Source organism: Falco peregrinus, chromosome 6, assembly GCF_023634155.1.
Source record: "Falco peregrinus isolate bFalPer1 chromosome 6, bFalPer1.pri, whole genome shotgun sequence".
Lineage (NCBI taxonomy): Eukaryota > Metazoa > Chordata > Aves > Falconiformes > Falconidae > Falco > Falco peregrinus.
In genome coordinates this window covers 72000603-72019057 of record NC_073726.1, presented here as the reverse complement: position 1 = coordinate 72019057, position 18455 = coordinate 72000603, and the positions used below count along the sequence as shown (strand labels likewise).

General features: G+C 36.4%; 1 protein-coding gene across 11 annotated transcripts in view; it reads right to left on the bottom strand.

Annotated features, from left to right (window-relative positions):
- The window catches only part of MGST1 (microsomal glutathione S-transferase 1), a 106979-nt gene that overhangs the window by 32457 nt on the left and 56067 nt on the right, over positions 1 to 18455 (bottom strand). Inside the window, exon 4 of one of the 11 annotated variants that reach the window (XR_008747853.1) lies at positions 833 to 999. The exons of 9 other annotated variants lie outside the window; for them this stretch is intronic. The gene's annotated coding sequence lies outside the window, so the exon portion shown is untranslated. The remainder of the gene's footprint in view (positions 1 to 832; positions 1000 to 18455) is intronic. One more of the 11 variants, XR_008747854.1, reaches the window with a different exon arrangement.

Here is an 18455-nt window from a genome sequence, read left to right as displayed (position 1 = left end):
GAGAGCTAAAATCAGTTCAAAAGTAGACAAAATATGAAGATATACAGAAGAAAAATGAAAAAAACAGAGAATTAAGAGTTGGTATTTTTCTCTCTCCATCTAAAGATTTCAACACAATTTACCATCTTGAATTATGTCAGCCTCATCACATTCCTTTAAGGAAAGCATTATATCAATTTGGAGATAATGAGGAGGCAAGATGTAAAGATTAAGCACATAATTTTCAGAATCACATAAATTATTTGGGAACCTCAGTTCCTGAAACATATTGAAAGAACCAGAACTTCAGAAGAGCATTACATTAAAAAAATTCACAGCAAATTAATAGGGAGAATGAATGTCCACAGTTTCTGAAAAATCTGGCTAATTTTTCCCCTAACTGGGCACCAGAAGCATCAGTGGATACTTCTGGAAACATTAATCAGATCCAAATAAGCTGCATCAGAACCAGTATGGGGGCCTGCATCTTTTGATTCAGTCTTGCATCTTAGTCACAAGATCTTCTATCATTCTTGCTCTAGTTCAGGGATTTAAATAGGCCCATTTTATAATTTGATGGACACTTATCACATGGGCACAAACCTTCTCAGCAAGGATAGTTTCATCAGTAAATGATAAACCAGCTACACATATTTCCAGTTAACTATTGTCTCTTTCACTTGTCGTATTACGGATAAGTTTGTGATAAGTTCATGATATCAGCAAGTACTAGTCACTCACTGTAACAAGAAAACTTCCTGTCATGCAGAAATAGATGGCTGGACAAAGCTTCCATTCAGTCAGTGCCAGTAACAGCTGGGGAACTTGTTTGCCTCACACTTTGCTCATTTACCTGTAAGCTCTGCTGCCTCTAATGTCACACACCTCTCAAGTAGACTCCAGAAGTGCATGATGCTATGGGGTTAATGGACTCAGTTGCCAAGATTCAACAGCCAAATAGAGATGGGTGTCAGATCTCTATATATAGTCTCCCATACATACCGAGCTAGGAAATGGAATCTGTGCAAATGAGAGAGAGATAAAACTTAACCAAGTATGCCCTTAATGTTAAGAGCCTCAATCAAGACAATAATACCTCCATTTCATAACTACAGGTTTTGCTTTACTTTAGCCCATGTTTATTAAACTCCTTGCTTCTCATATTCTGAAATGGAAATAAGCCAATTTTTTAAAGCGTCGGCAAAGGGTTTTTCATCACTGAGGCGCTCTAGGCGTGGATGAAGGGAAGTATGCTGACTGCACAGCTCACATTTTTACTTGTATTTTTATGTGCTAATTGTGCTGCTCTTTCCTGGGTTTTAATGGTGTAGGTGCTTTGGGGATGTTATAACGCAGAACCTGCAAACATTAGGCCCTGAAACGCTGCCACTTTGCTCTGTTTAAATTATCAAGATGTAAAAAAATAAAATCTGTATCTGATAGAGAAATATAAAAATCCTGATCTTTGAGTCTTTCAACATTACACTGGACAATGCACTAGAAGAGATTACAATGAACAGGAATAATTCTTCGCTGGCAGGGAGATGGACTAGGTAAATGAATCAGTCTTTTCTGTATCTAATTTCTATGATGGCAAGGCATGAACATTCTGACCAAGCAATTTACATTGATTTACAAGTGTAATCTATAAAACTGTGGGTTCATACATCAGTATTTCGGATCAGCTTATATAATGTGTATAAATACATTTTCACTTTATTTGTTAATGTTTTGCAAATGAGGATATAAATCTGACATGAACACAAGTTTACCTAATTTTATTCATTTAAAATGACAAGCACTCCTGTACAAATGGGTAGCAGAGGACTACAGCACAGGCTTTGCTCTCTTCTTTAGCCCAGGGTTAAACTTGCAAACTAAATTTGAATCATTTACTTGTCTTGTGAGATATTTCCTCTTGACTGCTTTCTTACCCTAAGAAACACACGCATTCTGAGGGCCAGATCCTCATCTATAATGCAACTAGAGCATCCTTCAGCTTAGTTCATCATCTTCAATAAAGTTATGCTAGTTTTCAACATCTGAGGATTTGAGGTGAAATCTTTGCTCCAATTAAATCAATAAGAGTTTTCCTGTTGAATTCAAGGATTCAAGGATTTCATCCTTGGCCTTTCTATGTATACATATTTTTTTTTAAAGGAAAGTGATATACAACAGCTCTGTATAACATGCATGTAGCAGATCCTTTTATGGAAAGAGTAGAAAGCTTCTCAGACAGTGCATATCCTGTTTCCTTGCAAATAGTTTCTGAATGTTTATAAAACAAAATATAGGATGAGTTATGTCAAAGATTCATATATATTTTTACCATTTATAAATATTTTGGACATAAATTAACATCTAAAATTTATTTAAGCCTATCAAGCCAGCCACAGTCTAGTTTTATATCAGCTAGCACATAGAAAACTGTTTTGTTTTAAGAGTCCTTCTTGTCTGTGTTCATATTTTTGAATGAAAGGTTTCACATAAAACCAGAATGACAGTGGACATTTAACAGGAAAGGACTGAAGCAATAAATGTCCAAAGAGCAGCTGGATCTTGTTTCAGCCTGCATGAGCTTTACCAAATAACTGACAGCCTTATTGCCTTTCCATTTTACAAAAAACTACAGTAAAAAAGTGGTATCTTCTGGAAACTATTCCATGTGGAATGTAACTCATATTCTGGGCAGAGCAATTCTTTATTTGAGCAGCAGGCAGTGGATCCATAGGTGTGTATTTCAAGAGAAATGTAGTTTAGTTGTGGAAATTAAAGACAGAAAAATTACATGTAGGACCCAGCCCCACTTAAATCCATAACAGTTTTTCTATCTCCTTCCATGGGAGTTGGAACAGGCCTCCCGGAAAGAAATCCTGCTTCCTTTTAGCTTCTTTCAGCAAAAAAATCTCCAGGGCTGTACTCACAGAGTATAAGCATGACACAGTCATGGAAACTGTTAAAAAGAAAGTGATGTATTTAATTGTTAATGTTTGTTTACCAGGTAGTATTAACATGAAGTTGTTTGCTTAATGTATAAACATACTTGTTTAATACTTTGCATATTTTATCAATTTTATATCAATTTTCTAAATGCAATGTGCTTTTCTCCCCTCCTGCTCATATTTCTAAGGGTGTAATGTAGTAAGTACTTGATCCTGTATGATCAAACACATGGAAGTCTTGCCCGAGATCCGTGGGTGTTTAAGAGCTATAAACATTTACACATGCTAGCACCTCCATAGATTTAAACAACCTCCCTCTGTCCCTAAATTCAACACCTGGCAGAATCAAAGCAAGCTGGAGAGAAACAGACCCCACAAATTTTCACCTTTGTGCTTCTGCTTGTATCTTATTACTTTTGCTAATTTTGCTGCGAAGCATAAAGTAAACTCTGCATTCCAATGTAATATAAATGACATAATTTAATGTGACTAAGAGATATACAGATGGCATCGCATTTCCTCTGCAGTGTGGAGAGGTCAGACGGCAATTGGCTATAACACAAACTAAGCTAATACAGAGCTACAAGCTGCCAGATCTTGGTCCTGCTTACTAAAAGCCTATACTATGTGAAGTAATTGAGCATGCAGCAACTTTCTCAACTTTACTTAAGCAAGGGACAATGTTGGAAAATGCCAGTGCTCCTACTTAACAAATCTTCATTTAAATAGGAAATATTTTAGAAGATTTTAATGATTAAAGGTTCAGAAGGAACAAGCTTTTTATTACGTGTGCCTAGACCTACAGCTCATATATTACAGCAGTTTAGTCTTAACCTCCTTTAGGAAAACTGCACAAGTAAATATTGAAATTAAAAAGAAGCCACTTCTATTGTTCACTTCGCTACACAAAAGAAGTTAACAATAATTTATGATTACAGTTTATCTAGTTTTTTGTTTACTTTTAAGTGTCCAAAATATAACCAGTTATACACTGTCACAAAATTATCTAGTTCCTAGTATAAATTCCCTCTTTATACCTGATTCTAAGGAAAGTGGATATAATATTTTTTCAGTGCAAAAAGTCTATACAAATTAGACTATTACTCCATCTACAAAGGTTCCTGACTAATTTGTTTCACTTCAGAAATGTAAAAAGAAGCTTTAAAGCTGCCCCATCCATGGAGCTAAGAGAAATTTAACTCACGACAAGCTGTCAGGCAATGCAAGTCTAAGTAGAGGGGAGGAAGACGGTCTGACAATACAGATGACCAAACTGTATTGCTCTCGCAAGTTCCTTAGCGCTATAATGCACTAGGATATCCTTGGGAGATGTTACAAAATACAATAATAAAGAAATACTTTCCTTAACAATATAATTAGCAGAGACACCCCTTCATTACCAGGGAAGGTTCAAAGGCATTTTTGTCCCTATACATATGGGCAGCTAGATTATTCAATGTTTGTAAACCAGCTGTTCAAATCTAAAACAACTTGGTTACCTCTCTTCTACTGATTAATCACTAACAATCACTTTCTGATCAGTAAAATCCGCAAGTATAAAAGCATCTAAGGAGTGAAACCATCCTCTACAGACACCGAGCTCTATATATCCCTCTGATGATGTGCTGGAAAAGGCATTTGGTTTGCGGCTGGGAAAGACTCTCAGTCCACATGGGATTAATTTTTGGATCACATTTGGAAATAAACTGTCTCTCTAATGTGCCTATACTTCGGCAGAAGTCTTCCAAAGTGCACATGTCCAATTAGAGCAGCTCAGCTGAGATATGGTAACTTACAATGCCACTGTGATGTTCTCACATACAGTTGTGTTCCCCATTACTATTTGGCCACCTGAACTCTATGGAGGCATGAAGTGACGATCTGAACACTGTTGCCAATACCTGAATTTCTTGCACAAATCTTGGAACACTTAGTATGTTTCTTAAATCTCCAGATCCCCAAATCAAAAGTTTACTAGAGAATATAAACTTTTATTTAAAGAGCAATGTTGTTTCTAGACCTGGCTGCCTCAGAGAAAAGCTTAAAAGTTTGCCTGAAACAGAAGACAGTAAAGAGCATCTAGATAAATAATTTTAAAGGCAGTCTAATTATTTCCTGAGGCCTGATTCATGATTTCAAACCTCTGGAGCTGTCAAAATTAAAACTGATTGTAGGAAGATTTCACAATACTAAATGACTGCACAATAAAATGGTAGATGAAATTAAAAGTTGATAAATACAGAATAATTCACAAAATGAAAACAGTAGTAATTATGTATACTACAATGACAAGTTCTGAACCACCTATTACCATTACAGAAGGAGATCTTGAAGCTACTGTGTTTGCTCAGCAATGTCAGTTTTGCGCTCAATGATGGTCAAAAAAGCAAACTGAACACCAGGAATGACTGAGAAAGGAATACAGATTAAAACAGAAATCATAATCTAGACCCAGTGCAACCACATCTCAATTACTGCTTGCAGTTCTGTTTCTTTCCATGTCACACAGTAGGACCAGATAAGACACAAGGAAGGACACCCATCATTCCTGGAGCTATGAAACAACTAATTCGCAAGATTAGGTGAGGTTGAATAAACATCAGGTGACATTAAAATGTTTTCTGAAAAGCTAGATGGATTCACAGTCATATTTGCAACTTACAAAGCCTTTTGGATAAACACTGTCAAATACTTCCCTAATACTTAATCAAAACACATTCTAGAGTTATGAACAATTTATTCATGCCAGGAGTACTTGTCATGCTCCTTTTAAAAAAAGAGAAGCTCTTCTGCATGATTTTCCTGACCCATCATAGCTTAGATAGTTCCAACTTTGAGTAACAGTTGGAAATAAAAATATATTTCCCAAGTCATTCAGGCAAAATGTGTGGGCAGTGTTACACTCCTGAAGAGTGGGTGGCAGATGAAATTCATAAGCGGAACATATGCTGCTTTCTTTAAAAGCAATGCATATTGCCCGCTTCAGTGTGCCAGACCAAAGTCCTTTCAGCACCTGGGCTACCAAACTTCACGAAGGCATTCACAAGTGTCTTTCAGAAATACAGCTGTAACAAACAGCACCTCAGTCAGTCTGCTAGACACCAACAGTTATACACCTATTATGAATCTAAGAAGGCCAGATTTTATCCTTGCCTTTCCCTAATCCTATGCACTGCCCAGACTCTCAGTCAATAGGTACCAGGTAGCAAATTCAGCTTTTAGTTCTCCTTTTTCCCCTTGATCTTGTTGGTCATTTAATACAAGACATCAAGCCTCTGCCCCTTCCAAGGTTTCATTTTGCTACTGTGATCCCCTGATGCAGTTTCATCTTAAACCAGAAACTTGCCAAGCTAAATGCCAGACTTCCGTGTTTCAAATCTAGAATCTTTTTGAGGTGCTTGCTCTGAGAGTACACTAGCTGGCTGCACCACTTGATCAGTAATGCTCTTTCTGAGTGGTATATTTACTCCCAGGAGCACTTCATCATTTATTGTACTTATGTTCCTTTCACTCTTACCCAATTGTGGCGGCTTTCATGTAAAATGGTAAAAGAAAGAAATGTAAAACAAGATTAATACCTATTTAGTGCACCTATAATACCATTTTTAATGCACACACATACACACACTCTTCAGAGACAAATGTGTTCTGTAGCTTCTTTATGTTTGGCTTTTTAATTTTCTTCATCAGAGTTATCTGAATGTAAATACTAGGCAGAGCTGTGAGAAAATATCAAGCAATATAGAAATCTGCATATCACTAGAGAGCCAAGAGGAACAAAGGAAATTCAGGCCAACCATCTGGTCGAATGAATGCTCCATTGCAAAAGGTATCTCTTTGAGAGTCCTGCTACTGAAGTATAACATGATTTTGGGTCACAGTCATTCTGACATGCCTGTTGCAGAGATTGTCTATGTACAGTTGGGTCAGATCTCCGGAATGTAATCTAACACAGACAGACATTTTCTTTTAATCTTTTGTCTTACAGGAACAATTGACACCATCTGTCTTCATAACAAAGTGCTTTAGCAGGCCTTCCATAGGTGGTATGGTCCTCAAGGGTGTAGCTGGAAGTGAGAGGAACTACATTTGTTCTATATTACAAGATACATGAATCACAAAGCTACTTAGGCATCACAGAGGACAACTGAGGAGAGGTAACTCTTCATACAAATGAGTATTATAGAGGGTAGGTTGGAAAAAAGTAATAATATTAATTTGTCAGAAATTCCCCTAACAAAAAGAAAACAACACTTTTATTATCTAGAGGAGGATTGTGTTTCACTCTCCTGAGTCCCTAAGAGAAACTTTTAATTTTCATTTAGAAACTTCCCATCAAGTAAGTTCTTCAGTTTACTTGTTATTTCAAATCTGAACTTTCCAGGGTCAACTTTTCTTGTGCTCCAGGCTGGCAGGTTGTTGAAGTACTATAATAATGAACTACCCTTTATTTACAGCTACCTAATTATGTAATTCAACAAATCATATTTCAGATTTCTGACTGTTCAGCTACACATAGCTTTAACACAACTGTGTATCTTACTATCAAAAATAACATTGTGAAAAAGTATTTTTTATAGGTAACAAAAACAGAACACAGTAAATGGAAGGGAGACTGCTACAAAATAGTTATATTATGGCTGTGGGTTTTTTAAGTTCTGTGAAACATAAAGGGCTAAGCTAATTAAAGTAGACTGAGAAAAAATTGTCATAGAAGGGCAGCCTTGTGCTTAGGACAGTTAACAGAGCCCATAAAACAGCAGTTGTGTGGTTGTAATAATCACTACAATGTTCCAGCAACCATTGCCATAGCAGTGCTTCAGGGTGGGTTTGGCTGAAGGATTTACCCTTTTCTGGTTAATTCCAGCTCCTTCAAAAGTTGTTGAGGAACTTCATCAGAAAAGAGATTTAAAAAAGCAATTAAGGCAAGAGTCACAGGCTTCCTCTCCAAAGGACTGCTGTTATACAAAAGGAGAGCAAATAGGATATTAGGCCCATTTCATGGGCCCTCCAAATTACATTCCATATCGTCAAGGGGCAGAAATCATCAGAATTCCATGCAAAATCCGTCACAGTGTGTACATCAGCTACCCCTTCATGTCAGTGGAAAATCATAACTGATATCTCTACCAAGACATGATCTGCACTATGGAAGAAATTGTATTTTCATGCTACTTCATCATTCTCTTCCTCTTCCTCTTATGTGTTGTCATATCCTCTCCAATCAACTGCTCTCCAAAGTTTGCTTGGCTCGTTTATTTTCTACCCTCCTAATCTTTCTTCCAGCTCTGCGGTCTACCTTATGGTATGTTATAGTGACTAAAAGATAGGAGGAAATGACATAAAGACCACCACCAATGCTAGCAACTTCACCTTCAGAAGACATACCCCCTGTGGTTTCTTAAACTCAGAGGTTAAGGTTGAGGCACATGTATGGGGAAGCCCGAGTGGCTGCTGAGCGAACTAAGTGTTTCAGTGCGGAGGGATAAATACAGAGGTGGGCAATCATCCTCATAGCACCTTCAAAATGCTTTCACTGGGTTCCCCAGCTTGCTGCTGAACAGAAAGCACCAAAATGTGGATTTTGAGCCACACATAGAGGTTACTCAGAAATAAAAACACCTATGACAGTTTACACCAGCTGAAAGACTTTGTTTTTTTTTTAGAACAGACTCAAACTTTCAAGTTCAGAATTAAATATATATATATATGATCCAATATCTCATAAATCATTAATAACATATCTAATAAATTATTAGGTGCTTCTACATAAGGTTATTAACAGTTATTTTATACATGCACAAGATTATTATGCCACATAAACCACACTGTTTTAGCAATTATGTGTCTTAATATTTCCATGTGTAAACTAGGCACTACTATAATAGAGGGTAATGCAACAAAGTCACAAAAATATATAGAAAATTCTACCTGGTTGGGAAAAACAAAAAGAATGGACATTTCTGCTGTCAGAAACATTTATGTTAGCAAAATTCAAGCTGCTGCAGCAAAAAAAAAGATAATCTTACGTTTAAAAAAGGAAAAGTTTTGATGTTTTTCTAATAGCAAGAACCAAAGCCCTCTGATCTCTGGTTATTTACATCTGTTACATTGTGAGACAAAATATGGTTCAAGAATTTACATGATAACAGTCTGGTCAATGAAATGAGAGAAAGACTACAGGTCATACTAAAATGAATATTAAAAATGAATCTATGCAAAATTCAGTGTACTTGGGCTTGATTATTCCATATTCACAATCACAGTGCTACGGATTAATTAGTTCCATAATTTTGTTCTGTCCATTATAATAAAAAGCAAATAATCCTCATCTAGCTTCAGCCTTGCAACAAAACGCAAGTAAGGGACCAAGATATAAAGGTTAAACTGAGATCAAAAGGAACCAAACACTGAAATACATCTGACAATATGGGCCAGAGGGATGTGGACCATAAGTGCTTATTGGAATTTTTAAAATTAGCCCAACATCTTAACTGCCATTGTAGTGGCTAAATTTGAACATTTTCAAATGTAGCCTTAATGCTACATTTTTAATGCTCATTACAAGTAGCAGCACAGCAGAGAACTAAACCTGAATGTCCAAAAGCCTATACACAAAAACCTGGACCTTTTCTCCAAAATGAGTATGAAACTTGGCTTTTGCCTGGTCTGCCTGATATTTACTAATGACTCAAATGAAAAATTTATGAAGTGGTTAAATCTGACAATGGTTCAATATAAAATGATTGTTAGTAGTGGAAAATTTCCATTCTGACTCTAAAGGGAAAGTAAAGAGGAGATGAAGCTTGGCAAGCAGACAGTTGCTGGCCAAAACAAATCTACATTCACATACTGATGGTCCATGAATGCAGTCCTTAGACAATGGATATTGTTGAAATTTCTGAGAAAGATGCTGGGGAATTGATTTGAATGCCATAACGAGAATATCTGCCTAGTTCTCTCAGAAGTTAAAAATAAAGTTAGAAGAAAAAGCAATCAAAAAACTTTAATGATAATATAAGACAATGGTTTACTTTCAGTTTTGGTTTTGTCAAAGATTTGGAAGAAAAAGAATAAAATAGGACAAACTATGGTAGCTGAACATAAAATGAATCCTCCATTTAAATATCATTTCTCTTTTCCTCAGATATATTTATTGCTCGGAATGATTTTCCCAATAATTCTGGCAAATCTTGATCTCTGGATTTGTCACAATGAGTACGTTATGTACACTCAAAATGAGAAGTTGGAGACATTTTGACACAGAGGCCAGCTTGTTGCTGAAAATTTTCATGTCATCAACTTTACAATTTGCTGTACAAGAATATTTTCTGTTATTTACCTATGCTTTGCTGTTTCCAAGAAATTTCGGGTCAGCAAATGAATGGAGTCATGCAGATATTTATTGAGCACTAGCACAGACAAAGTGAAGTTTAAAAAACCTGATTAAAAAGCAGGGGAAGGATGAGTAAGGTACTCAACAGTCACAGGATTACAATGCATAAAGCAGTCTCTTCACTCTCCCTCCTCCCCTCAATACTCGGAAGGACTTTTAGGACCACTCGGAATGTAAGAGCAATCAAAATGAATCAGATCTAAAATACTGTTTTGCAGTCATACTCAGCTGTTGAAAATTACTGGCACAAGATTCAAGTGTTATGGCTGCATTTAAAGCAATGATTGATGATTTTATAGCTACTAATAGTGCACTCAGAGGTTTTTGTAAATTTCCTTGACTCTAACTATTTGTATCATCTTAGTTTTGCATTAAGTTCATACGGACCTAATAGAGTCGGCAAGAATTTTGTAGGCTGAACTGTTCAGATGAGGTCATTTGCTCAAGATGTTTCAAATTTTGCAAGAACAGATGATCTTATGAGATGATTCCATTACAGAGGTCAAAAGTCTCATGAGAAGGACAATAGGAAATACTTTTCTTTCTTTGTCCCTAAAATGCTACATGAAAGAAGCCAAGGTAGGGAAAAAATAAACAGAAAATCTTGTCTCCCCTTTAATTTCTCCCCCTATCTCTTATGCTTGCTGTGTAACACTGCTGCAAGTTCTCAATGAAAAAGCTTCATCTTTCTTTATAAATTGCTTTGGAATTCTGGTGGCATTAAAAACATACACAAGAAGCCTGTAAGGGAGGGAGCATATGGAACAGAGCGGGTTGCGACTCTTGGGAAGGAGGTTCCATGTGTACATTGTGCTTTTCAGAGAATGACACAGATCTCATTTTGAATTTGTGGATGAGTTAAACACTGAATACAGTCAGCTCCCAGATTTGATGTTTCTAGCACTATCTATGGAGTGAAAAATAAAACATTTTTTTGGCCAGGTTAATAAATCAATCAATATATGCTTTACATATACGTGCAGAAAAGAGGCGGAAGGTATTTTATTTTCTTCTCAATGATCAAAGTGTTGGCCAGTGTTATGGCCAGAGGCCAAACTACACTGAAGATGGTTTGCTCCGTTATGTCTACTGCTGTATTCTTATCTTGGAATGACAGCATTACTCTATGTATTTTTAACTGTATTCTTCCATTATGGCAATAAATGGTTATTTAAATGCCATCAGTTTCAAATTACTCCACTGGAAAATACAGCAGGGAAAAGTATCAAAGACAAAGAACTTTTAAATAAATCTCATCTCCCCACCTGCCATATGAAGCAATTTCTATGCCAGGTGGCAGATGTTTATGATGGTGCTTAAAACAAGTAAAAATTAAATGGATCTCAAAACTTAATTGTTTTTCAGTGTAAAGGGCTCTCAAATAAAGGTAATTTTATTTTATTTTTTGGTTAGAGATCCTATCAGAAATGACCTGAAAACCCAAAGCTCTTTAACATAAAAGAGATGATAGAGGGATCAGAATCTCAAGCATTAAAAAAGAATCTTCTTTCCTCAATGTAATTTCATATATAATATCTCATAATCAGGCTATCATGACAGAGAACTCTTCATCCCTTCAATATAACACTTAGACAGTACATGTGGAATTTTCTTGATGCATGACATTTTATATAGGATATAGATCAATCAGACATGTTTTTCTCAGATTTTCTGCAAGAAATATACTAGCAGTAGAACACCATATTCAAAAATCCCTTTTGAAAACTGAGTATCTAGCTGATTATCAATTTTAAAAGTAATCTTATAGTTTATAAAATACTTAAGTCATCTTCTAAGTTACATAATTTCTTATTCAAAGAACTGTAATTACCACAAGACAGTTTTCACTGAACATTTCTTTTGCTGATGTTTCCTATAGAAAGATCAGCTATATCTTTTTTTAGGGTGTCTTACATTAGTAAGCACGTTGGTACACATGAAAGTGACCGTTCAGGTTAAGCGCATTATGAATCAGTGCCATTATCTTACAGTGGTCCGGGCCTGCTCTATGTCAGAAGCTGGTACAGAAGTTATATGTAAATAGCACATATTTTAGTTCCACACAAATTCACCAGGATAACAACTGCCTCAGCTGAAGGAATGACAAAGTATTTATGTGTTCTTCTTTTATTCATCCTCTGCATGTGGTTCCATAAAGTACATGTGGGCCTGAGTAAGAACCTCACATAACCACACCAGTTGAAGTGCTGAATGAGAGAGGAATTCCAAGAGCTGGATCATGGTGTACATGCATTAATTTGAATCCTTGAGAAATCAACATCTGGGGAAAAACAGTTTACCATTTCAGTGAGGACGTGGCATATAGTGGCAGAAACCTGGAGAAAATAAATTCCTGAGAAGGCAGCAAAAATATCATGAAGTGCTTTTACACCTGTAGGACAAGACAAAATATTTGTGTTGTTATAGTCGCAAAGAACTTGTTGAACTGTCCTACACTAATAAACAGCTCATATGAAAATTCAGGAACGTATTTCTAGAAAAGGGCTGTGTGTGCTCTTCACTGTATGATGCCTGCACCCTTTAGGACGCCTGGTCTTGCTGATCTGGAGTGTATGTCCTAATCTACAAAAGCTGACCTACTGCTATAGTTTAAGGAATAAGCCTTTATTTCAAACATAGTTGTGACAGTTCTGCACAGATTATGTTAGGCATTTTGACTGTGGAGCATTTATAAGGCCACAGATTCTGTAGTACTGAGGTGCTGAAATTACTGTTTGTGTTCTGCAAGGGGTATTCAAGTCAAGGAGAATGCAAGGGTGGTCGGTAAGCCAGCGCTGCTGCCCTCAGTGCTGCTGTGTAATGTCATGGCCAGAGTTGACGGCACTACCCCTCTTCAAAAGCACATGAATCTTTTCACTAGGAGAGAGATCTTTTGCTCCTGAAAAGTAATTCTCTCTAACGGCAATGGTTTTCAGCAGTGTCTAAACTAGGCCCAGTATCCTGCTAGTGGCTTTCGTGGCTTTCATTTCTTCATGAACGAGTTGCCAGTAGGACTGTCTGGGATAGTATGAAATCAACAGCTCCTTAGGTAGTAAAGAGATATAAATGTAAATAATTTATGAACATAAAATACTATCATTATGGCTCTTCTACTATCATTTTGATGAACACTAAGATAGCACTTCCCCAAACAGAAGTTTACTCAATTAAAACTACTCAATTAGCACAATACCACTGCCAATCAAGTCAACCAATATTGGTTCATTGCTCATTTAAAACCTAGCATGGAGGGAAGAGAGACAGGCTGTACTGAAGCTAGGGCTTTGAGGTACTACAGTAAAGAAAATTGAGCTGAAGTCATGACAAACTAAGACAGACATAAGATACAGTGAAAACACAGATAAAGCACAAGGGATATGTGAGAGATCTAGTCAAAGACATTTCTTTCTTTCCAGCTATGCTGTACTTCAAATGGTCCAGTCTGTGCATCTTGTTTCCAAAATTTTGAGTGACTTTTGAGTCACAGGAAAAAACTGTTTCATGCAATCTAGATAGGTCCGTTATCCATCTTACTAACCCCTTCTGTGTTGTTTTTACTGTCTTTTATGAAAGAACAATCAGCCTTTCCCTGGTCACCGTTCTAATCACTTCAGCAGTGCCACAGGGGTGCAGGAAACATGGAGGTGGGGGAGGGTGTTTAGGAGGTTGGCCACTAATCTCCATTTGAAAGTTCCAAATATGTATAAATTACAAACTCACTATGTCTGTGCTCTTGTCTGAGACATGACCTTTTGTCTGAAAACCACTAATAGTGAACATATGTCACAGTAGAAAAGTCTTTGGCGCCCAAGTTACTTCAGTGCATCACAGTTAACAAATTGTAATTCCAGTTACATGTTCCTCTACTCATAATAAAGCACATCTGTCACAGAAAAAAATAATCTTTCTTTCCCATAAAACGACTCATAGTTAAAGCATGTAAGATTATCATTATGCAAGCTCATTAGGTGTACACAAGCTATACTTTTCCCTGTACAACTGAAATTCATTGATAAAACAATGAAGTGAACTAACACCCCTCCTAAATAAAGTTTCACCAGTAGCACTGTATGTTAATGGAGCTATTTCATTGTTAATGTGACTGACTGCTTATTGATTCTCGCAGTAATCCAGCAAGGGCTTCAGAGTACAATTTAGTTTGGAGAGCTACGGATCCAACATCTATGCTCAATTACAACTTTCAGAAGGGTAGATCAATAAAATTTAAATTGCTTATGGTAATCACAACTTCAAATCATTGCGATCAGCATAAGCAATCTGCTGACCCCAGCCAAGCTCCTAAATTGAAACTAGTAATGAGTGGTCATTTAGTTTGGGTCCATTCATATTATTTTGGAGGCAGGTGACGAACAATTAAAGATCAGTCAGCACCTTCCCTACCCAGCATTCCCATCTGAATTCCCAAAGTACTAATATGTAGTAACCCTAGGGTATAGGCCTTTGCACTTCTTTAATGGGTATTCTGTATGAATAAGCAATTATATTTTCTATTAAACAATTTCAGTGTAATTGAATTAGCAGTTATAATATTGCTCGGGCAAGCAGAAGCTTTCCTAGGGAAAAATTAAGTGATATTGGGTAATTCAAATTAATTTATAAGCCTGAAAAATGTAACCATTAAACAGAATTGTTCACCCTCCCAAAAAAATTACAATTAATGAGCATATTGTTTCAATGCATAAGTTTCCTAACAATTTGTTTTTTGGTCATAATAGCTTTTTCCTAGTTCATTATAAAAACCTGTCTATTATAATGAAAATTTCATAGGCTGTTTTCTTTGACAAAGCGGGTTGCAAGTTTAAACAAAGATAGCCTGCAGATTACTTTCACGATAAGGAGTCACCTTAGAATTACATTTTAATAAATCATTGACAATAAATCTTCTGCATTACAGCACTAGGGTTTAGAGAATGAGGAAAAAAGGCAAATACAGAGAAAACGATCAATGAAAATCCCCTTCTGCCAATATGAGAATAGATTGACCAACTCTAATGCAAAGTTTGCTGCACACAAAAAAAAAGCCCAAAAAGCCTTATTTAAAAAAGATGCAAAGCAAACAGCAATAAAGTCTGTACACAGATGCAGATTTAATTAACATATTAATTTATTAATACTCACCTAACAGCTTTTTGCAAATGGTCTGTGTTCAGGGTAGAAGTCACTGAATATTTAAACAAGCTAACAGACAATGATTTGGGAATATTTTCATTAATAAAATGCCAAACACATGTGATTCTAGTTCATAAGATTACATGTTATTCACAAGTATTTGAAAAACTGATGAGCATTTCTATTTGAGATTCACAAAACGTTACATGGGGTTTAGCACAAACAGTGCTTTGCCTGAAGACTGTTTAAACTGTTTTAGTCATCCAACCAGAGAGGAATAACAATTCCTATATTTTTACTTAGAACAAGAGGTCTTAAGGCCAGGAGCATCTAAGCTACATAAAACATCTCTTGCCCTATTAACCAACAGTGCAAAATACACCTGAGTTATGCCAGTTTTTGCACAGCTATGCAGACAAAAATTTCAGTGGCTCGTATTTTGGCAGGGGTGGAGAGAAGAAATCTAAGATAAACTACCCAGACAAAAGGTTTCTGTACGTGTTATGCAACACTTGAATGGTTTTCTGAGGGAAATCTACCAAATATTTTTTTCTGATCACAGACAAAGTGTAATAATGACTAGCTTTCATAATCACAGTACCATTAAAGTAAAAGGCAAAAGCTAGAAGCGGTAAATTCGAAGTTCCTGATTAAGCAGAATCCAGAATAAAAAACGTGTCTCTGCCTATGACTCTGCAGGTTACTTACACTGGAGAGGGCTTCCCCCCTCCGCCTGGCTTGTTGTTTTATATGTAATGTAATGCTTCTTAAGAATATCAATCTTAAAAAGTATACTGATGTTTTATAGCCGCTCCTGTTTTGCAATACAAATGATATAATTATTTGTTTCTTGCTGGAGGGGGTCCAGTTTTTTAGTTCATTTTTTAAATGTAATCTTATTAAGCATTTTATCCTAAAATGGCTATGCAAAGTGTGCAGTATGGTCTCAGATAAAGATGGACAACACTCCTCAAAAATAAATAGTAGGCAAGGAATGAAACCTGAATTAAAGAAGCATACCAAAATCTGAATTGATTACTTACTGAAATATGTCAACATGATGTAATGGGCAACTACTAAAATCAGATGTACAGTAATATTCCATGAATCACTGCTAGCTGGCCCACAATGAACAAGGACATAATAAAGAGCTCTGTTCATCAAAAATCTCAAATTTTATAATAGCTCTGAAATGTTCTGTTTATATAATATAGCAAATTTCTCATCACCTACAGCTTCACATTTGTTAGTGTGGACAGACTGCAAACTTTCTTACAGTGGTGAGCAAAGCACTAACGCCTTCCTGTAACTCCTCACTCATTTGAGCTTGATAATGACACCCTACTCTTGAGCTGGAGACCACAACCACTCAGAAATTCCTGGCAGCAACCGAGCCTGAAATTAGATTCTGCTGACCCAAAAGCACAAGTCCTTGCTATTTAACTTAAAGCAGATTCGCCATGAGTTGTGCCCTATGAGACATGACAAATGACTGAACAGTTCTGATTCCATCCATTAGAGGTCAGTGGTACTTGTAAGGTAGCCAACTCATTACAGAACTGCAGAAAAGGGATTAATTAGTGTCCTAGTTGAGTTTCAATTATGGAACAATCCATATTCAAATTGTCTGTTGGATATGGTGGGGACTACATGAGAATTCTGGAAATTTAAAGATAATGACAGCATTGCATTTAGGGAAAAAAAAAAATCATTTCAATGACATTGCCAATGTAGGGACTGACATGCATTTGCTCCTCACACACTTCCAGGTCAGGAAGATGTCCATATGGGCTCCAGCTCCTCTGCTGGGAGAGGTAGGTTTATCCCTCTGTGGAGGAGACCTGGGCTGACGTTGCCCTGTTTGCTTTGGCACATGAAGTGCTCGCTCTGCAATCCTGGAAATGTTGAAAGGAGAAAGTCCATTCTGCCCTACTCCTCCTAAGATGGGGAAGAGCACACTGACAAGTAAGAGAGAGATGGGTAGGTAATAGAAGATTCATATATAGACAGGTCTGTCCAAAATGGATCTAAAAGGCAGAATTTTGAGCCTATATATTAGCTCATAAATTAGCCTATAATTATCTGGGGCTCATTGACACCACACAAACAAATTCCTAACCTGTAAAATTTCTTTGATATTTTCTTAAGTCCTTCAGAACTCACAACTGCCTTTTTCTTCCAGAAATTAGTAGATTTAAATATTTGAAATCAAGATACCTAGGAAAGTCATAAATAATATGCATTCTTTCCCTAGGTAGATCTTTAAGACATTTTAAAGTATAAAAGCAATATGACATTTTAAAGTTTCGTGAATTTCTTGAAAGCAAGCTACAACATTGGCCTGACAAATCCTTAATCCATTTATCCATAGAGTGAAAATGTAACATTTCTATTTGAAAAAGAATAGCAGAATTTTTCAATTCCCTATGTGAGCAGAGTGGAGAAACAAGTGGAATATTCAAAGCTCAGTTTTGATCCAACTTGCATAGCTATATATCTGGGGTAGATTGATTTTAATAGTTGTTTCAGACTTTCTGTACAGAAAATTTGGATGAGAGCTTTAGGCTTCCTATCAACATTGTGTGCAAAAGGATCAATTTTCTTTTTTTTATTTTTTATTTGCATACTTCATGGTACTTCTTCACTTGTCAGGAATCTTGCAGTAACATCAGCTTAATGGAATTCTTGAAGGAATTACCTATGAGTTTAAAGCCTTACATCACAACTAAAGTCAGTGCACCTAACCCAGGTCTTAATCAACCAAGTTAAAAGGACAGTGTCATTACAATAGTGTAAGAACATCATTAATTGTGTTTAGTTATAGCTAACAGTGAAAGATAAAACTTGTGAGTTCAGCACTATTGCAAAAATAAATATGCAATAGGATTGGCAGCTAAGAAACTCCTGTCGTTTGAATTAGGGTGTCAGAGGAATGTGGACCTATTGACACCATATTTTGTTGTCCTATACAGGTGGATGAACATGAAGGAAAGCAATAGATGAACGAA